Raw genomic sequence first — 17,401 nt, forward strand, 5'->3', positions numbered from 1 at the left:
TAACTGTTCAGCCTCAGTCTTCTGAATGTTGAAATTATGGGGGTATGGGGGGGCAGGCAAGCTTCAGTTTCTTTCAGTAATACTTCATATTTTTAGGAGTTACAAATGCCATTAGCTGTATTTGGGAGCATTTTGTCAGGGTGTGATAAAGGAGCTCTTTATTATTTATTGTATAAGTAATTTTCTTTGTAAATATGTAAAATGCCACTTTTGGAAAACCTGATTGTTCCTAATGAAGATAGTTCCTTTGACAAATATTAAAATAAAGAATCAAATGTGGTAGTGTATGCCATGACCCAATCTGAGTCAGTAGGATAACTTTGTGTTCTAGGCCATCCTTGGCGATAGAGACCCTATGTCAGAAAAACCAAAAAATAAGCAAAATTATGTAAAGGTTAACAATGCCCTCATTCCTTCAAAGACAAGTTCAAAAATTTCTAACCAAAAAGTCAAACAGTTCCTTTTACACAACTATCAAGTGGGCCCGGATGGTGAAAGTCAGCTACACCCCAAAACTGATAATGCTCCTAGACTGCAGGGAGCAGTTTAAGAGGTCTAAAGCCTCTGTTTCCCATTTAGCATTGGCCTCCCCTGTTTCCCTTTTTTCTTCTCTCTATGATAAGAAAAAGGGAGGAATGTTATCATCAGAAGTGATTTACAGCTAGCCTCTGAATCCAGCAATGACATCATCCTTAGGTAACAAAGACCTGCTTGCTTCTGTTGCCATGGAAACCGCCACACTCTCAAGGCACATGGCTCACTCACATTAAAATTACACACACACACACACACACACACACACACACACACAAACACATTCACACACACACAAAAGAGTATTTGCAAACAGATATGTAAGATAGAGTACACTATTCTTTGTACTATTTTATACTATCATATGTGTTTATAACTATGCTCACATAAAGAAAAACTATTGTAAGTAACTAAACATCATTTAAAAGATGGTTAGAAGTAATACGTATCTATGTAAGCAATGGAAATGGAGAAAAGTACACAATTACAGTGAGAAATTATCTCTTTTTAAATAGTTTTTAATGAGTTTTTAAATAACCATACCACTAACTTTCAATTTAAGTCCCCAGGAATTAAATTCCTAAAGCACATTGTGCCATAACTAACATGGATAAATCCTACCTCATAGTAACTAGTACTTTTTTAAATAGGCAAAGACATATTTGTATCTATGAAAATACATTGTTTCAGGTAGCACAATTTAAATTTTCAATCTCCTCCTTCCTCTCCTGCCTGTCAACAGCCTTATTTTCAAATGTTTTCCTATTTTCCATCCTTTCCTTTTCACTTCCTCAGTCAGGTTCTTCCAATGAAATTTAGGTCTTATACGCAGTATTCCTGCTTAGCATAATCTTCTGTGAATATGTAAGAGATATACCTCTTTCCATGGTCCTTCCTCTTATGTTCATTAATGGACCTGGTGAAATTCAATAAAAACACACTAAGAAGTGAAATAAATGGTATAGTGACTTGTTTTCATATAAATCAAGGATGTAAGTACAAAATATTAAATTTAAATTGATAGGCTAAATAACAGTTTTGTGCTACAACAAATAAAAGCAGTTTTTCAAAAACAAAACAAAACAAACAAACAAAAAGCAAAGACAGGGTATGTTGCAAAACAAAGCAGGTGAGCCCTAAACTATGACATTTAGGAAGCAGATTTCTTTCTGAAAATATTTCCGCCTATAGTAATGGAACCCAGTGACACCATCAATAATGATCCAAGACAAGGAAGGCATCCCACCAACCAGCAGAGCTGATATTCGCTGGCAAACATTTGGAGGATGGCCACACCCTGTCCAACTACAACATCCAGAAAGAGTCCACCTTGCACCTGGTGCTGTGTCTGCACAGTGGCATCATCGAGTCATTCCTTTGTCACCTTGTCCAGAATTACAATTGTGACAAGGTGATCTGCCACAAGTGCTACTCATGCCTGCAAGCAGTGTAGCCAACTGCTACAAGAAGTTCGGTCACTCCAATAACCTTAGCCCCAAAGAAGAAGGTCAAATAAGGTTGGGGCCATACCTGGCCTGTGACCCTGTGACCAAATAAAATCCATTGACTGGGGCAAAAGAGAGAGAGAGAGAGAGAGAGAGAGAGAGAGAGAGAGAGAGAGAGAGAGAGAGAGAGAGAGAGAGAATGATAAAGAAAAATATCAAGCTGGGCACAGGACTTAAACCCTAGCATTCAGAGACAGAGGGTAGGCACATCTCTGTAAGTCTGAAGGCAGCCTGGTCTACAATGTGAGTTCCAGGACAGCCAGGGCTATACAGAAAACCCTGACTCAAAAACAAAACAAAATTCTGACAATTAGCTTTCCTGTGTAAAACCATTATGACCCTTTAACATATCCAACAAAAATTCATGTATTGGTGGCAAGAAAATACACTGTTAACTATGAATACTCTATGCTGGTACAGCACACCAGACAAACCCACATTTGGAAAACAGCTGTGTAAGAAATATAGTAAGACACAGATTTAAACAACTAACATTATTGGATTTTGTACTAAAAACTGAGATCTTACGAGTAAACTGTAGTGGTTTGGCTTGACGCTGCTTGTATATTATTGTTCATATTGGTTCCTCAAGAGGGGTTGCCCCCACTCCAGAAGCAGAGCATCATGTACTTAGGTGATGCTATGTGAACCTTCTCTCCACTTTAATAAGTTAATAAAAGGTTAGAGCCTATGACTGGGTAGTGGATAGGAAAGGTGGGACTGAAGGCTACGGAGGGGGTGGCAGGTAGAAGGAGAAAAAGAATGAAGGAAGAGGAGAGAAGGAAGCCACTATGCACCAGAATCATGTGGCTGGGAGAAACCAGAAGTAATAAGGAGTCTTAGAATTGGGAAATAAGTTAGTATTGTATTAGATATGCCCAATCTAGGCATATAACTTATAATTAAAATATTTGGATTGTGTTTCTTTTACATGGGCTGTTAGGGTTGGAAATTTTAGTAACAAATTGACAAACCCATGTCTGGCTTAGAACCACAGTAACCCAATACGGAAATCCACCCCCATCCACTGAATATTAACAACTAGGGCTTTACTCTAAAGCTGCTTCAGGGTGGAAATTAAGCATGAGTCTAAAAGATGTATAGAGAGCTAACTGAGAGGCTCCCTGCCCAAGTCCCAAGCAAACCTAGGCAACCAGAGGTACCACACCAGCCCTGAGCTGGGACACAAGGTGGCGCCAATGCCACAACATAGTTGGGGTTTCCTAAGTCTGAGAGAAAAAAAAGGACAGGAAGTCAAGGTTGCCTGAGATGAGGCCTTCACAACTGAAAATTAGCAACTGAAAACACAGCAGGTATCTTTCCAAAGCTTTCACACAGATAACAATGCACTGATCTAGGCAGCTCTCTCCCAAGTCAACCTTCCTGTGCACACTTTGATTTCCAACATCCCTCCACTTCTAAACAGGGCACAGGACACAGGTAGCAAGACCAGCTCTCTCAACTGCTTACACTGCAGGCTGTGTAAGATCAATACACAGGCTGAAGGCTATACAGGACAGTCAAAAGAGCTAAAGGGCTCAAAACCAAAAAAGCCAAGGGTCTTTGTACAGTCAGCCCCTCCCTACTAGTGAAAGAATCCGAAAGGACCTTAATGTCCTAAAACAAACACCAGAAGGAAACAAAGATAAAAGAAACCAGACCAAATATAAGAATTAAAATAGTACCACTGCACTCTTTTCCTCCTTCGCTTTTTCCTACATAAGGTGCTATAGAGAATTGAGGAGTTTCTTAAGTAGTGAATATAAAAAGCAGTGATTTTGTTTTTAACATTCTTAGCATCTCAGAGTATATATGACCAAAGTCTAAGAAATTAAATTTGCCAAGGTATGTTGAAGAAAATTTTTGCATTTTCTACAGGCTAACAATAGAAGCTGTACCAGAATCCACTCTGACGTAACACTTTACCAGCAAAACTTGTAATTATAAACAGTATGATCTGCTCTCGTTAAGCAAATATCTTGATTGATTAGTACTTAACTTTAACTCAACAAATAAATAAAATAGTTAGATTCAGTCATCACAGAGACAACAACAGTACAATTAATAGAGTCATGAAAATGTAGCTTTACCTTGTGTCTATATAACAAGGAACTATAGTAAGGACTAAAGGGGGCTAATATTGCACATACCTTAAGAGGCATGGATCTGGGCAGGAGAGATAGCTCAGTGGACAAGAGGTCATGAGTTTAATTCCCAACAACCACATGGTGGCTCACAACCATTTGTAATGGGATCTGATGCCCTATCTTGATGTGTCTGAAGACAGCTACAGTGTACTCATGCTAATTGATTAAATAATTAATTAATTAATTAGCCATGGACTCAGAGAAACAAGGTGAATTCATCTAAACCAGTATGAAGACAACCAGCCAATCAAGCACAGTGATATATGAAGAGATCTTAAATGACAAATATGTATCTGTCAACTGCACGGGTTAAAAAAAATGACACTGACATACATATTGACAGCAATTAGCTGTCAATTGGGGGCAAACATACACAGCTATGACCATCAAGAAGACTCAAAATTAAGAAAAATTTGGGTAGTAATACTCAATAAAGAAAGACAAGTGCTAAAATGATCAGAAAGGAATAAATCTAGATTGGATAAATGAAAACTCAGAAAATAATTATTTGTATAAAAAAAAGTAAATAAAATTAATTAAATAAGTAAATAATTGGGGGCCAGAAACAGATGGAACAATCTCATTGGGCAAATAAAAGTAGGTGAATAGGTGTCTTACAGTTTTATTGCTGTGAAGAGACATTGTTACTGAGTCAACTTTGATAAGGAAAACTGATATTCGGCTGGCTTACACTCTCAGAAGTTTAGTCTTTTATCGCCATGGTGGGAAGCATGGCAGCATTCAGGGAGGCATCGTGCTGGAGAAGGAGCTGAGAGTTCTACATCTTCATCTGAAGGCAGGAGCAGGAGACTGTATCGACACAGGTCATAGCTTGAATATAAAGACCTCACAGCCCACTTTCCCAGTGACCCACTTCCTCCAACATGGCCACATATACTCCAACAAGGCCCCACCTCCTAATAGTGCCACTCCTTATACGACAAGCATTCAAGTATATGAGCCTATGGTGGTCATTCCTATTCAAATCATCACAGCAGATAAGTCTTCGGACAGGGAGTTCATAGCTAAAACTATATAAAAATTAAAATTTCCAACCCACAAGACAAACTACTCATTCATTCCAGAGACTAGACCCAGGAAGAGTAGATAGAGCTGGCAGAAGAGGCAACCAACACAAAGGAGTAACTCGGTGATACCCTTTCTAGACTGACAATTATGGCCCTTTCCTGACCTTCTTTTACAAATCTAAAAATATTCTCTGCTATGAATGTACCATTTCACAAGCAAGAAAAAACAGATCTATCTCTAGGAAAACACAAGCATGCACCCCAAAGGACCTCAGGGCCAACCCTAATCATGAGTTCCTGCATGAAGACCCTGAGAGATGAAGTGAAGCCTGGGATACTTGTATAGACTCCAAGGTGTTGGAAGCGCCAAAGCTGTGATTTCTGCCAGGGAGAGTTGCTTACATGGGATAGAATCAGCCTAGAAGAGATATATTTTACAGGCAGAAAGATGGAGGGATGTTGCCATCTAAGCCTCTGATATCAGATATTAAGCTAGAGCACTGGTTCTCAACCTTCCTAATGCTGTGACCCTTTAATGCAATTCCTTGTGTTGTGGTGAACCCCAACCATAAAATTATCTTTGTTGCTACTTCATAACCGTAATTTTGCTACTGTCATGAATCATAAAGTAAATATATGCTTACAGATGGTCTTAGGGAGCCCCTGTAAATGGGCCATGACCCACAGGTGGGAAGTCTGACCTAGGGGACTTGATGTTTACATGCTACCTTATCAGTCTTACTTGGTCAAGCGTTTTCTGACTATGCCCCCATTCCTCCTTTTAGGAAATAGTACTATATATTTTTTCCATTGTATGTTGAAATTAATTCACTTTTCAAATTCACAGGGTTTTATCGAGACTGTGGGAGACCATGGGGTCTTCTGAAGTAGGATTAAATATACTTCATATTATAACAATGGCCTTTGGAGCCTGGGAGGGAAATGTGGTGGTTTGAATGAGAATATCTCCCATAGGCTCAAATGTCTGAATCCTGGTGGTGACTTTACAGGCTATACCTTGCTAGGGGCTAGCTCTGAGGCTAGTATATAGACTAGCCCCAATTCCTGTTCACTCTCTCTGCTTCATAGTTGGGGTTTAACATGTGCTCTCTCAGCTCCCTGCCATGATGGTCTCATGGAAGCCCAACCAAAATAAACTCTTCCATAAACTGACTTGGTCATGGTATTTCATTATAGCCACAGAAAAGCAAATAAGTCAGACTATAAGTAATTGAAGATTAAAACAATTTTTCTTAATCTTAAAATGTTCATGATAAAATTGGGCACAAAACCAGTAAACAACACTCAACATCTCTAACCATTAATATAGATAGCAATTCCTCTAAATATTGCAGTGTCACATCCTCCTGTTAACAGAACAAACAGGTTCCTCCAGCTTCTGGAACAAGGCAGCCAGGTGCTCATCCTACAACCAAGAAAAGACAATCGAATAAATAGTAGGTACAACTCCCTGCCACAAAAGTAACTTTAAAGTCCCAGCACACTTACAAATAAAATTTCATGTTTTTTTACACTATTTTGATTAGTTTGCTTTTTTTTCTCCATCTTTATTAATTTGGGTATTTCTTATTTACATTTTAATTGTTATTCCCTCTCCTGGTTTCCAGAACAAAATCCCCCTAACACCTCCCCCTCACCTTTTATATGGGTGTTCCTCTCCCCATCCTTTCCCCATTACCACCTTCCCCCCAACAATCACATTCAGTGGGGTTCAGCCTTGGCAGGACCAAGGGCTTCCCCTTCCACTGGTGATCTTACTAGACTATTTATTGCTACCTATGCAGTTGGAGCACAGGGTCAGTCCATGTATATTCTTTGGGTACTGGTTTAGTCCCTGGAAGCTCTCGTTGGTTGGCATTGTTGTTCATATGGGATCTTCAGCCCCTTCAAGCTTTTTAAGTCCTTTCTAAGATTCCTTCAATGGGAGCCCCATTGTCAGATCAGTGGTTTGCTGCTGGCATTCGCCTATGTATTTGCTGTATTCTGGGTTTGTCTCTCAGGAGAGATCTACATCCAGTTCCTGTCAGCATGCACTTCTTTGCTTCATCCATCTTATCTAGTTTGGTGGCTGTATATGTATGGGCCACATGTGGGGCAGGCTCTGAATGGGTGTTTCTTCAGTTTCTATTCTCAACTTTGCCTCCCTATTCCCTCCCAAGGGTTATCTTGTGCCCCTTTTAAGAAGGAGTGAAGCATTCGTATTTTGGTCATCCTTCTTGGGTTTCATATGTTCTGTGCATCTAGGGTAATTCAAACATTTGGGTTAATATCCACTTATCAATGAGTACATACCATGTGTGTTTTTCTGTGATTGGCTTACCTCACTCAGGATGATATTTTCGAGTTCCACCCATTTGCCTATGAATTTCATAAAGTCATTGTTTTTGATAGCTGAGTAGTATTCCATTGAGTAGATGTACCACATTTTTTTGTATCCATTCCTCTGTTGAAGGGCATCTGGGTTATTTCCAGCTTCTGGCTATTATAAATGAGGCTGCTTTAAACAGAGTGGAGCAAGTATCTTTGTTATGTGTTAGGGTCTCTTTTGGGTATCTGCCCAAGAGAGGTATAGCAGGATCCTCAGGTAGTTCAGTGTCCAATTTTCTGAGGAACCTCCAGACTGATTTCCAGAATGGTTATACCAGTCTGTAATCCCACCAACAATGGAGGAGTGTTCCTCTTTCTCCACATCCTCACCAGCATCTGCTGTCACTTGAGTTTTTGATCTTAGCCAGTCACTGGTGTGAGGTGGAATCTCAGGGTTGTTTTGATATCATTTCCCTTATGACTAAAGATGTTGAACATTTCTTTAGGTGTTTCTCAGTCATTTTGCATTCCTCAGGTGTGAATTCTTTGTTTAGCTCTGAGCCCTATTTTTTAATATGGTTATTTGTCTCCCTGCAGTCTAATTTCATCAATTCTTTGTATATTTTGGATATAAGCCCTCTATTGGTTGTAGGATTAGTAAAGATCTTTTCCCAATCTGTTGGTGGCCATTTTGTCCTTACAACTTTGTCCTTCGCCTTACAGAGGCTTTGCAGATTTATGAGATCCCATTTGTCGATTCTTGATCTTAGAGCATAAGCTATTGGTATTTTGTTCAGGAAATTTTCTCCAGTGCCCACATGTTCGAGGTTTTTCCCCACTCCTTCTTCTATAAGTTTGAGTGTATCTGGTTCGATCCACTTGGACTTAAGCTTTGTACAGGGTGATAAGAATGGATAGATCTACATTCTTCAACATGATTATCTCCCTTTGAACCAGCATCATGTGCTGAAAATGCTATCCTTTTTCCTTGGCTCCATTGTCAAAACTCAAGTGAACATAGGTGTGTGGGTTCATTTCTGGGTCTTCAATTCTATTCCACTGGTCTATCTGCCTGTCTCTATACCAATACCATACAGTTTTTATCACTATTAATCTCTAATACTGTTTGAGGTCAGGGATAATGATTTCCCCGGAAGGCTTTTTATTGTTAAGGATAGATTTAGCTACCCTGGGATTTTTTTTGTTATTCCAGATGAATTTGCAAATTGTTCTGTCTAACTCTATGAAGAATTGGCTTGGAATTTTCATGGGGACTGCATTGAATCTGAAGCAGTCATTACAAGTCTCCCAACCAAAAAGAACCCAGGTCCAGATTGGTTCAGTGCAGAATTCTATCAGACCTTCATAGAAGACCTCATACCAATACTATCCAAACTATTCCATGAAATTGAAAGAGGTAGAGCACTACCGAATTCCTTCTCGGAAGCCACAATTACTCTTATACCTAAACCATACAATGACTCAACAAAAAAGAGAACTTCAGACCAATTTCCCTTATGAATATCAACAGAAAATACTCAATAAAATTCTTGCAAACTGAATCCAGGAGCATATCAAAACAATCGTCCATCATCATCAAGTAGGCTTCATTCCAGTGATTCAGGGATGGTTTAACACACAGAAAACCATCGACGTAATCCACTATATAAACAAACTGAAAGATAAAAACCACATGATCATTTCAGTGGAGGCTGAGAAAGACTTTGACAAAATACAACACCCCTTCGTGATAAAGTTCCTGGAAAGAACAGGAATTCAAGGCCCATACCTAAAGATAGTAAAAGCCATGTACAGCAAACCAGTAGCTAGTATTAAACTAAACGGAGAGCAACTTGAAGCAATCCCACTAAAATCGGGGACTAGACAAGGCTGCCCACTCTCTCCCTACTTATTCAATATAGTTCTTGAAGTTCTAGCCAGAGCAATCAGACAACAAAAGGAGATCAAACGGATACAGATTGGAAAGGAAGAAGTCAAAATATCATGATTTGGAGACGATATGATTGTATATTTAAGTGATCCCAAACGTTCCACCAGAGAACTACTAAAGCTGATAAACACCTTCAGCAAAGTGGCTGGGTATAAAATTAACTCAAACAAATCAGTAGCCTTCCTCTACACAAAAGAAAAACAATCAGAGAAAGAAATTAGGGAAATGACACCCTTCATAATAGTCCCAAATACTATAAAATACCTCGGTGTGACTTTAACCATGCAAGAGAAAGACCTATATGATAAGAACTTCAAGCCTCTGAAGAAAGAAATTGAAGAAGATCTCAGAAGATGGAAAGATCTCCCAAGTTCATGGATTGGCAAGATTAATACAGTAAAGATTAGTTTGCCTTTAAAGTGAAGCTATAGGTGACATCTACTGGTATACTTTGTCCAAACTGCAAACAACTTACTTTTACTGATTAGTAAATTTTTTTATATTCTTGGTATTTTTCAAAAATTAGAAACATAAAAAGAAAATGTTTTGCTATATACAGATGATTAACTAACTTTAAAGGTTAGAATTTTTGAGCAGTGAAAATATATTCTACCTGAAGCCATATTGTAAACTAAAATGAACAAAAATTATCTAGATATGTAAATACCTTTATTCATTAAAACATAGCCTTTTTCCCAGCCATGATTTTCAGATTTCGTCCTCCAACAACACCTCCTCATGGTAGGCAGAGATTCTGTATGGAGAGAAAAAAAATAAGTCAGTTTTATACCATAACCAACTCTTCATTGATATTTTATCAAGGGAAATGGGAAAGTTGAAAACTCAAATGTCCAATTAACAAAAGACAAATGTATAATCCCAAGTAAACCTTATCAAAATGTGTTATTTTCAGGTTGCTTTATCAGTGCAGTCTGTCCAGAGAACATCCTCCCTACACTTTTAGTCTCATATTTAAACACTTTCCAACTTTCTACTTGTAAGAGGGGTCAATGGGGAATCTATGCGCTCCTGAATAACACTTAATATCCTCTTTGCATAAAACATCAATAAATCCAACTGTCACTTACTCATTACAATTAATTAGTTAAACAATCTATTAAAATATTTCCTTCATCATCTGACCTAAAATGACTCTTAAACTGTGTCATACAAACAACTCAAGAAAACACACATAGAATAATACATCTACTAAGCAAAATGCACCCCCAAGAACTTCATTAAAAGATCTACATAAGGGACTTCATAGTGTGATAACAAATTTAATACATGAGGTTGCAACGAAATACATTAAAGGAGTATTACTTATTGCAGATCCATGCCAAGATGTGCTCTTGAGAAATGATTACATGCAAGAGATCAGGGGTAAGAAGGTTTGGGGGCGGTGAGGGCCTGGAGACTGTTTAGAATCAGGCAGACAAGAGCAGAGCCATGAGGGCAGAGAAGGGAAGACAAGGTCAGAGGACAGAAAACACTGGCATTCTTAATGCAACACTTAACTGTACTATACAACACCAAGATTACCAGATCCTGGCATGTCTCAAGCTTCCAGCCTAGGGACTAACTAGTTAAGTCATTGTTGAATCAAAAGAGGCACAAAGTTAAATTTTCCAGGTACAAGTTAGGCCACCACTGTATTAACTTTCATAAATTAATGCAATATTTATATTGCTTTCTGTAATTCTCTAAGATTATATCAAAGACTATTATATGAAGCCTTCACTATCAAATCAAACTAGCTTTGGTAAGATTTGTAAGAATCTTTAATCTTAAAACATATTTTTTCCACACACATGATTCTTAGTTTTTGAAATGCCTTTTGCTTTGGTTTCTCTTTCTGACATTTGTATTAACAACATATTATATACATGAAAAATGACTAAAGACACACGGACGTTTTCAGCTAAGTCCCTAGAGTGAGAAAGACAATTTAAATGTTTTAGGGGCCTATGTAAAAGGCCCTAAAAATAAATTTCTAATTCTGTGGACTTTGCTCTTAAATTTGCTCTAGGCGGGTACCAGGGTGTTCCATGGCGTGTTACATATCAAGCCCAGAATTGCCAGATGTATCTCATAAATTCTCCTTAAGAGGCTTATTTGCTAGTCTTCATCCCTTAAGAGCCAAAGAAATTCCTATTGCATAATGACTGGTTCAAAGAAACTCTGAATCTATACACGTACTTTTAACAGCAAATGATCTGAACATTCTGCAAATGTGTATGTGGCAGTCATTAAATGTAACAACATGTAGTCATATGCATGAGAATGTCCTCACAGACTCTGATATTTAGACACCTAGCTGTTGGTGCTGTTTGGAAGGGATTAAGTGGTATGGCCTTGCTGGAAGAAGCATGTCCCAGGAGGGAAGCTCTGAGAGGTAAAGAATGTTGTTTATCCAGTTTGCTCTCTCTGCTTCTGCTCACCACCATGCTTCCCATCAAGATGTCTATTAAACTATAAACAAAGTTACTTTCTCATGGGAAAAGCAACAGGAAGGTATCTTCCTCAGGTTTGCATCTTAATTGGCAGAGCACCAGGATTCTCTGCTTGAGAAAGTCTGCTTCCTTGGTCTCAGTTTGCTTAGAATGAGAAACACTCTAGGTTGCCTGCAAGCTGGCAAGCTGGGAACAGTGTCCTCTTGCCATTTCTCTACAAATAATAAAATATATCTTCAAACTTAAAGCCAGGTATGGTGTATTACACCTTTAATTTCAGTGTCTGGGAGGTGCAATGAGGAGAATCAGAAGTTCAAGGCCAGCCCTATCTATATAATGAACTCAGGACCAGCCTCAACTACAGAAGCCTAGTCTCAGTTCTTAAAAAAAATGAACAAATAAAAGAAAAATAAATGAGAAATAAAAAATAATAACAATTCATTTGATTATTCATTTAAGAGCACGGTATGCTCACAAACATTTCTGCTGTGAAAAGCCAGTGAGAAAATCATTATTGATGGTGTAACAAAGAGGGTATCAAGTCTGACACTGAGAAAGATATGGATATGCATGAGGGGTGCAGCATTCGCCTGTCATTGAAGAGGCTGTTGGTTTGGTGTCAATAATTAAGGAAAAACACAAAACCAAGCAAGCCGCACAAGCAGCTAAAACTGTGTTTTCTATAAAACATTGTCCCAAGGCAAAGTCACTTCCCAAGTAGTGGAAATTAGTGAAATAAATATCTGAAGAGAACAAAATTTACAAATACCTGCTACTTCTCCCCAATCGGATTCTTTCCTCTCTGAAAATAATCTGTCAACTCCAGCGGAGTGGCTGAAGAGCAGTCATAATTTTAACAAACCCCACACGGAAGGAATGAGAACTGGAGTTGAAGAATCTTCCAAATGTACTGATCTCTATATTACCAATAAGAACTGAGGTTGGAGAGAAGTCTCAGTGGGTAAGAGCCCTGACTGCTCTTCCAGAGGTCCTGAGTTCAATTTCCAGCAACCACATGGTAGCTCAGATCAGCTCTGTAATGAGATCTGATGCCCTCTTCTGGTGTGTCTGAAGAGAGTGACAGTATACTCATATACATAAGATAAATAAATTAATTTAAAAAAAAGAAATAAGAACAAACTAGAAGTAAACAAATCAAGTTTTCCGGAAATTAAACCCCCGACAACTTCTACTGAAAGGCCAAATACAAGACAAGTGATACATTTCTCCACACTTGCATTGATACTCATTGCCCTAGTTAGGGTTATTATCACTGTGATGAAACACTGAAGGAAGTTGCAGAGGAAAGAGTGTATTTGCCTTACCTTACACTTCCACTTGGTAATCCATCACTGAAGGAACTTGGGACAGGAACCCAAACATGGTAACAACCTAGAAGCAGGAACTGGTACAGTGGTCAACCAGTGGTGCTGCTTATTGGCTTCCTCAGCTTGCCTTCTTATACATCCCAGGACCAACAGGCCAGGGGTGGCCACACCCACAACAGCCTGGGCCCTCCTGTATTAATCACTGAAATAACACCCTATAAGCTTGATTACAACCTGATCTTAGGGGAAGCATTTTTCTCAATTGAGGCTCCCTCCTTTATGATGACTATAGCCTAGATTGAGCTGACATAAACATGGAGAGCATATTCATATGTACACGTTCATATTTCACTGAAACCAACAAGAATCTTGTTTCACATACTCAAATAGTATCATGAAAATATATTAAATTGCCATTAACTGCACATGTGATTGGGTAGCAAAGAGTGTTTCAGTCCAGCTAGGACTACATAATGTTGGGGTAGAAATCTCATTTCGCATCCAGACAAACCAAAATGGGACAACACGGTTCCATATGGAAATGTTTAATGAGAGAAGAGTAGAAGAGGAGAGGAGTGAAGACCGGCCATGAGCATGTGGAAGGACGGGGGAAGGAGAATGGGGAGAGAAGGGACAAAGGGGAAGAGGGGAAGCATGGCAAGAACAAGAAGCAAGAATGGAAGAGAGTAAGGGAATGAGGAGGGGACAAGCATCCCCTTTTACAGTGCCAGGCATACCTGGCTGTTACCAAGTAACTTAACTGTGGAAGTGGAGCTTAGACATATAGTGAGAACCTGTTTCCAAGAAAAAAAACAAAAACAAAAAACAAACAAGGAAAATGAACAAAAAAGTTTTTTCCAGGACTGAAGAGATGCTTCAGTAGAGAAGAGAATATAATACTCTAGCAGAGGATCAGAGATTGGCCAAAGCAAAAACATCTAGCAGCTCACAACCACCTGACTCAGCTCCAAGAGCTCAGACACACTCTCTGGATGCCAGCACCTTCATTCCCATGTGTGCATACCCACCATCACCACCAAGCAGCTACTACATACACATGCATATTATTAAAATAAAATAAAACATTTTTAATAGAAAAAATTCTGAAAATTCAGACTCAAACTCTGAACATATATATCACAAATTCTCTCCTAAACGTAGTATATGGAAAAACTCCAGCATTTGGACCTCATTGATAGCAACAAGAACCATGTAGTATGTGGAAAATTACTACAAATCATTTACAGGATTATACTCTATGAGGTGTCATGGTATAAAAGCATAAATTTCTGCTAATCCATAACGATCACCAGAAAAGAAATAGTTTATCGATGTCTCTGTGGTCTTATCTATAGAGAGGTTCCCTACTCCACAAGACTTGTCTGTTTATTTAAATAAGACTTTGTCTAAAGGGAAGAGGGCAATGGATTAGGATACAAATAACATGATGAGGCATAGTTCAAAAATGAGGTTTTTCTTCCTGTTCCAAGCAACTTTTGCAATTACAATGTGTCCTCTTTACTATGTTGACTCATTATTTAGCAATGGTTCTGTATTGGCAAGTCATCAATTATAAACTGGACTCGTAGGTAAAAACCACCTTGTTGAAATGCAAATCAAAACAACCCTGAGATTTCACCTCACACCAGTGCGATTGGCTAAGATCAAAAACTCAGGTGACAGCAGATGCTGGCGAGGATGTGGAGAAAGAGGAACACTCCTCCATTGTTGGTGGGGTTGCAGACTGGTAAAACCATTCTGGAAATCAGTCTGGAGGTTCCTCAGAAAATTGGACATTGAACTGCCTGAGGATCCAGCTATACCTCTCTTGGGCATATACCCAAAAGATGCCTCAACATATAAAAGAGACACGTGCTCCACTATGTTCATCGCAGCCTTATTTATAATAGCCAGAAAATGGAAAGAACCCAGATGCCCTTCAACAGAGGAATGGATACAGAAAATGTGGTACATCTACACAATGGAATATTACTCAGCTATCAAAAACAACGAGTTTATGAAATTCGTAGGCAAATGGTTGGAACTGGAAAATATCATCCTGAGTGAGCTAACCCAATCACAGAAAGACATACATGGTATGCACTCATTGATAAGTGGCTATTAGCCCAAATGCTTGAATTACCCTAGATCCCTAGAACAAACGAAACTCAAGATGGATGATCAAAATGTGAATGCTTCACTCCTTCTTTAATTGAGGAAAAAGTATACCCTTGGCAGGGAAGGGAGAGGCAAAGATTAAAACAGAGACTGAAGGAACACCCATTCAGAGCCTGCCCCACATGTGGCCCATACATATACAGCCACCCAATTAGACAAGATGGATGAAGCAAAGAAGTGCAGACCGACAGGAGCCGGATGTAGATCCCTCCTGAGAGACACAGCCAGATAACAGCAAATACAGAGGCAAATGCCAGCAGCAAACCACTGAACTGAGAATAGGTCCCCTATTGAAGGAATCAGAGAAAGAACTGGAAGAGCTTGAAGGGGCTCGAGACCCCAAAAGTACAACAATGCCAAGCAACCAGAGCTTCCAGAGACTAAGCCACTACCTAAAGACTATACATGGACTGACCCTGGACTCTGACCCCATAGGTAGCAATGAATATCCTAGTAAGAGCACCCGTGGAAGGGGAAGATCTGGGTCCTGCTAAGACTGAACCCCCAGTGAACTAGTCTATGGGGGGAGGGCGGTAATGGGGGGAGGGTTGGGAGGGGAACACCCATAAGGAAGGGGAGGGGGGAGGGGTATGTTTGCCCGGAAACCGGGAAAGGGAATAACACTCGAAATGTATATAAGAAATACTCAAGTTAATATAAAAAAAAAAAAAAAGGAAAAAACCAACTTGTTTGAGGTGATTGGGTTTCCAAAGCTAATTGTATGGTGTTTGCTCATCTCAGGTGAGCATCAGTGATAAACAGTATCTAAAATACAATGCACAAAATAAATCAGCCCACAACTTCTCTATATTCCACAACATTAACAGAGAAACTATCAATGATGATGTCAAAAACTTAAGCTTAAAAGTAAATTAGACATGAACTCATAAATCTACAACACATTATGCCCATCATTTGGGGAATGTCCTCAAAACACTTTAGTGATTTATCACAGGATTCTATCCTGCCAGTGCAGAGCAAAAAGCATATTGGAACAGACTTAGAATCCCTTTGAAAACGATACAAAACATAAAGTTACTTAAAGGCACCATCCAACCGCTACAGAGAGACAAAATGGAAAGGATTTACTGATGAAAGACCTCAGCTCAGATCTTAGTCAAAGGACTGCCACCTTAGCTATTATACAGGGTATATTCAAGAGCAGTGAGCCTCAGATCTCTTCACCTATTAACAAGAAATGTGACTGACTCGTGATCAGAAAATCTCCATGTGGGCCATATGTGGATATTAGGTAGAGATGTGACCAGAGTATAGAGAACTGAACGTAAATATGTCAAGCAAGGAAGGTTCCATTGTTTAATCCTGTCTTTAGCAGTCTTTTCCTTCTTTAAGTTTTAGATTTAAGTTCTGAATAGAGTCTCCCCAAGGTTTAAAAGTAAAAGAGTTTTGAACAGATGAGACTGATTTAAACCAGTCAGATAAAAATAGTGTAAAATTCCTCAGTGTAGGGTTGCGTGAGTCCCATGTCCATTCTGCCACAGGGCAAGGCTACAATAGGCGGGATGTGGGAGATGACTGCACTTACCCCATGGACCAGTGGTTGTATGGGAAGTCAAGGGACACTGCTCTGGGGATGATGAAATGTAGTCTGAGGCACAGGACCACTGGAGCTGCCTGAGGGATTGGGGAGGTTCCTTGGGCCTGCAACAAGGCAGGGGCTGTCTGGTTCTTATGCTCTTAGGCATCCAGGTGCCCCTGAATGCCACAGAAGAGTTGAGAATGGAGTTGGGGACCATGGAACTGGATCTAGTCCAGGGCTGAAGGGGAAAGAAGGGGGCCTCTAGCTGGTCCTTTGAGGGGAGGCTTTGGCTTGGTGAGGGGGTGCTTGGTTTGGCTTGGTTGTGGTGGTTGCTGTGGTTGGGAGAGCAGGGAGGCCTTCTGCAGGAGATTAGATGCTGGCTCTGTAGTCTAAGGCCTTCTCTGTGGCT

At 39.5% G+C, this 17,401-nt stretch overlaps 1 pseudogene; it reads left to right on the forward strand.

The window, feature by feature from the left end:
- The window catches only part of LOC148006609 (uncharacterized), a 2,902,548-nt pseudogene that overhangs the window by 1,002,671 nt on the left and 1,882,476 nt on the right, over positions 1 to 17,401 (forward strand).

The sequence above is a fragment of the Rattus norvegicus genome, chromosome 2, assembly GCF_021556685.1.
Source record: "Rattus norvegicus strain SHRSP/BbbUtx chromosome 2, alternate assembly SHRSP_T2T, whole genome shotgun sequence".
NCBI lineage: Eukaryota > Metazoa > Chordata > Mammalia > Rodentia > Muridae > Rattus > Rattus norvegicus.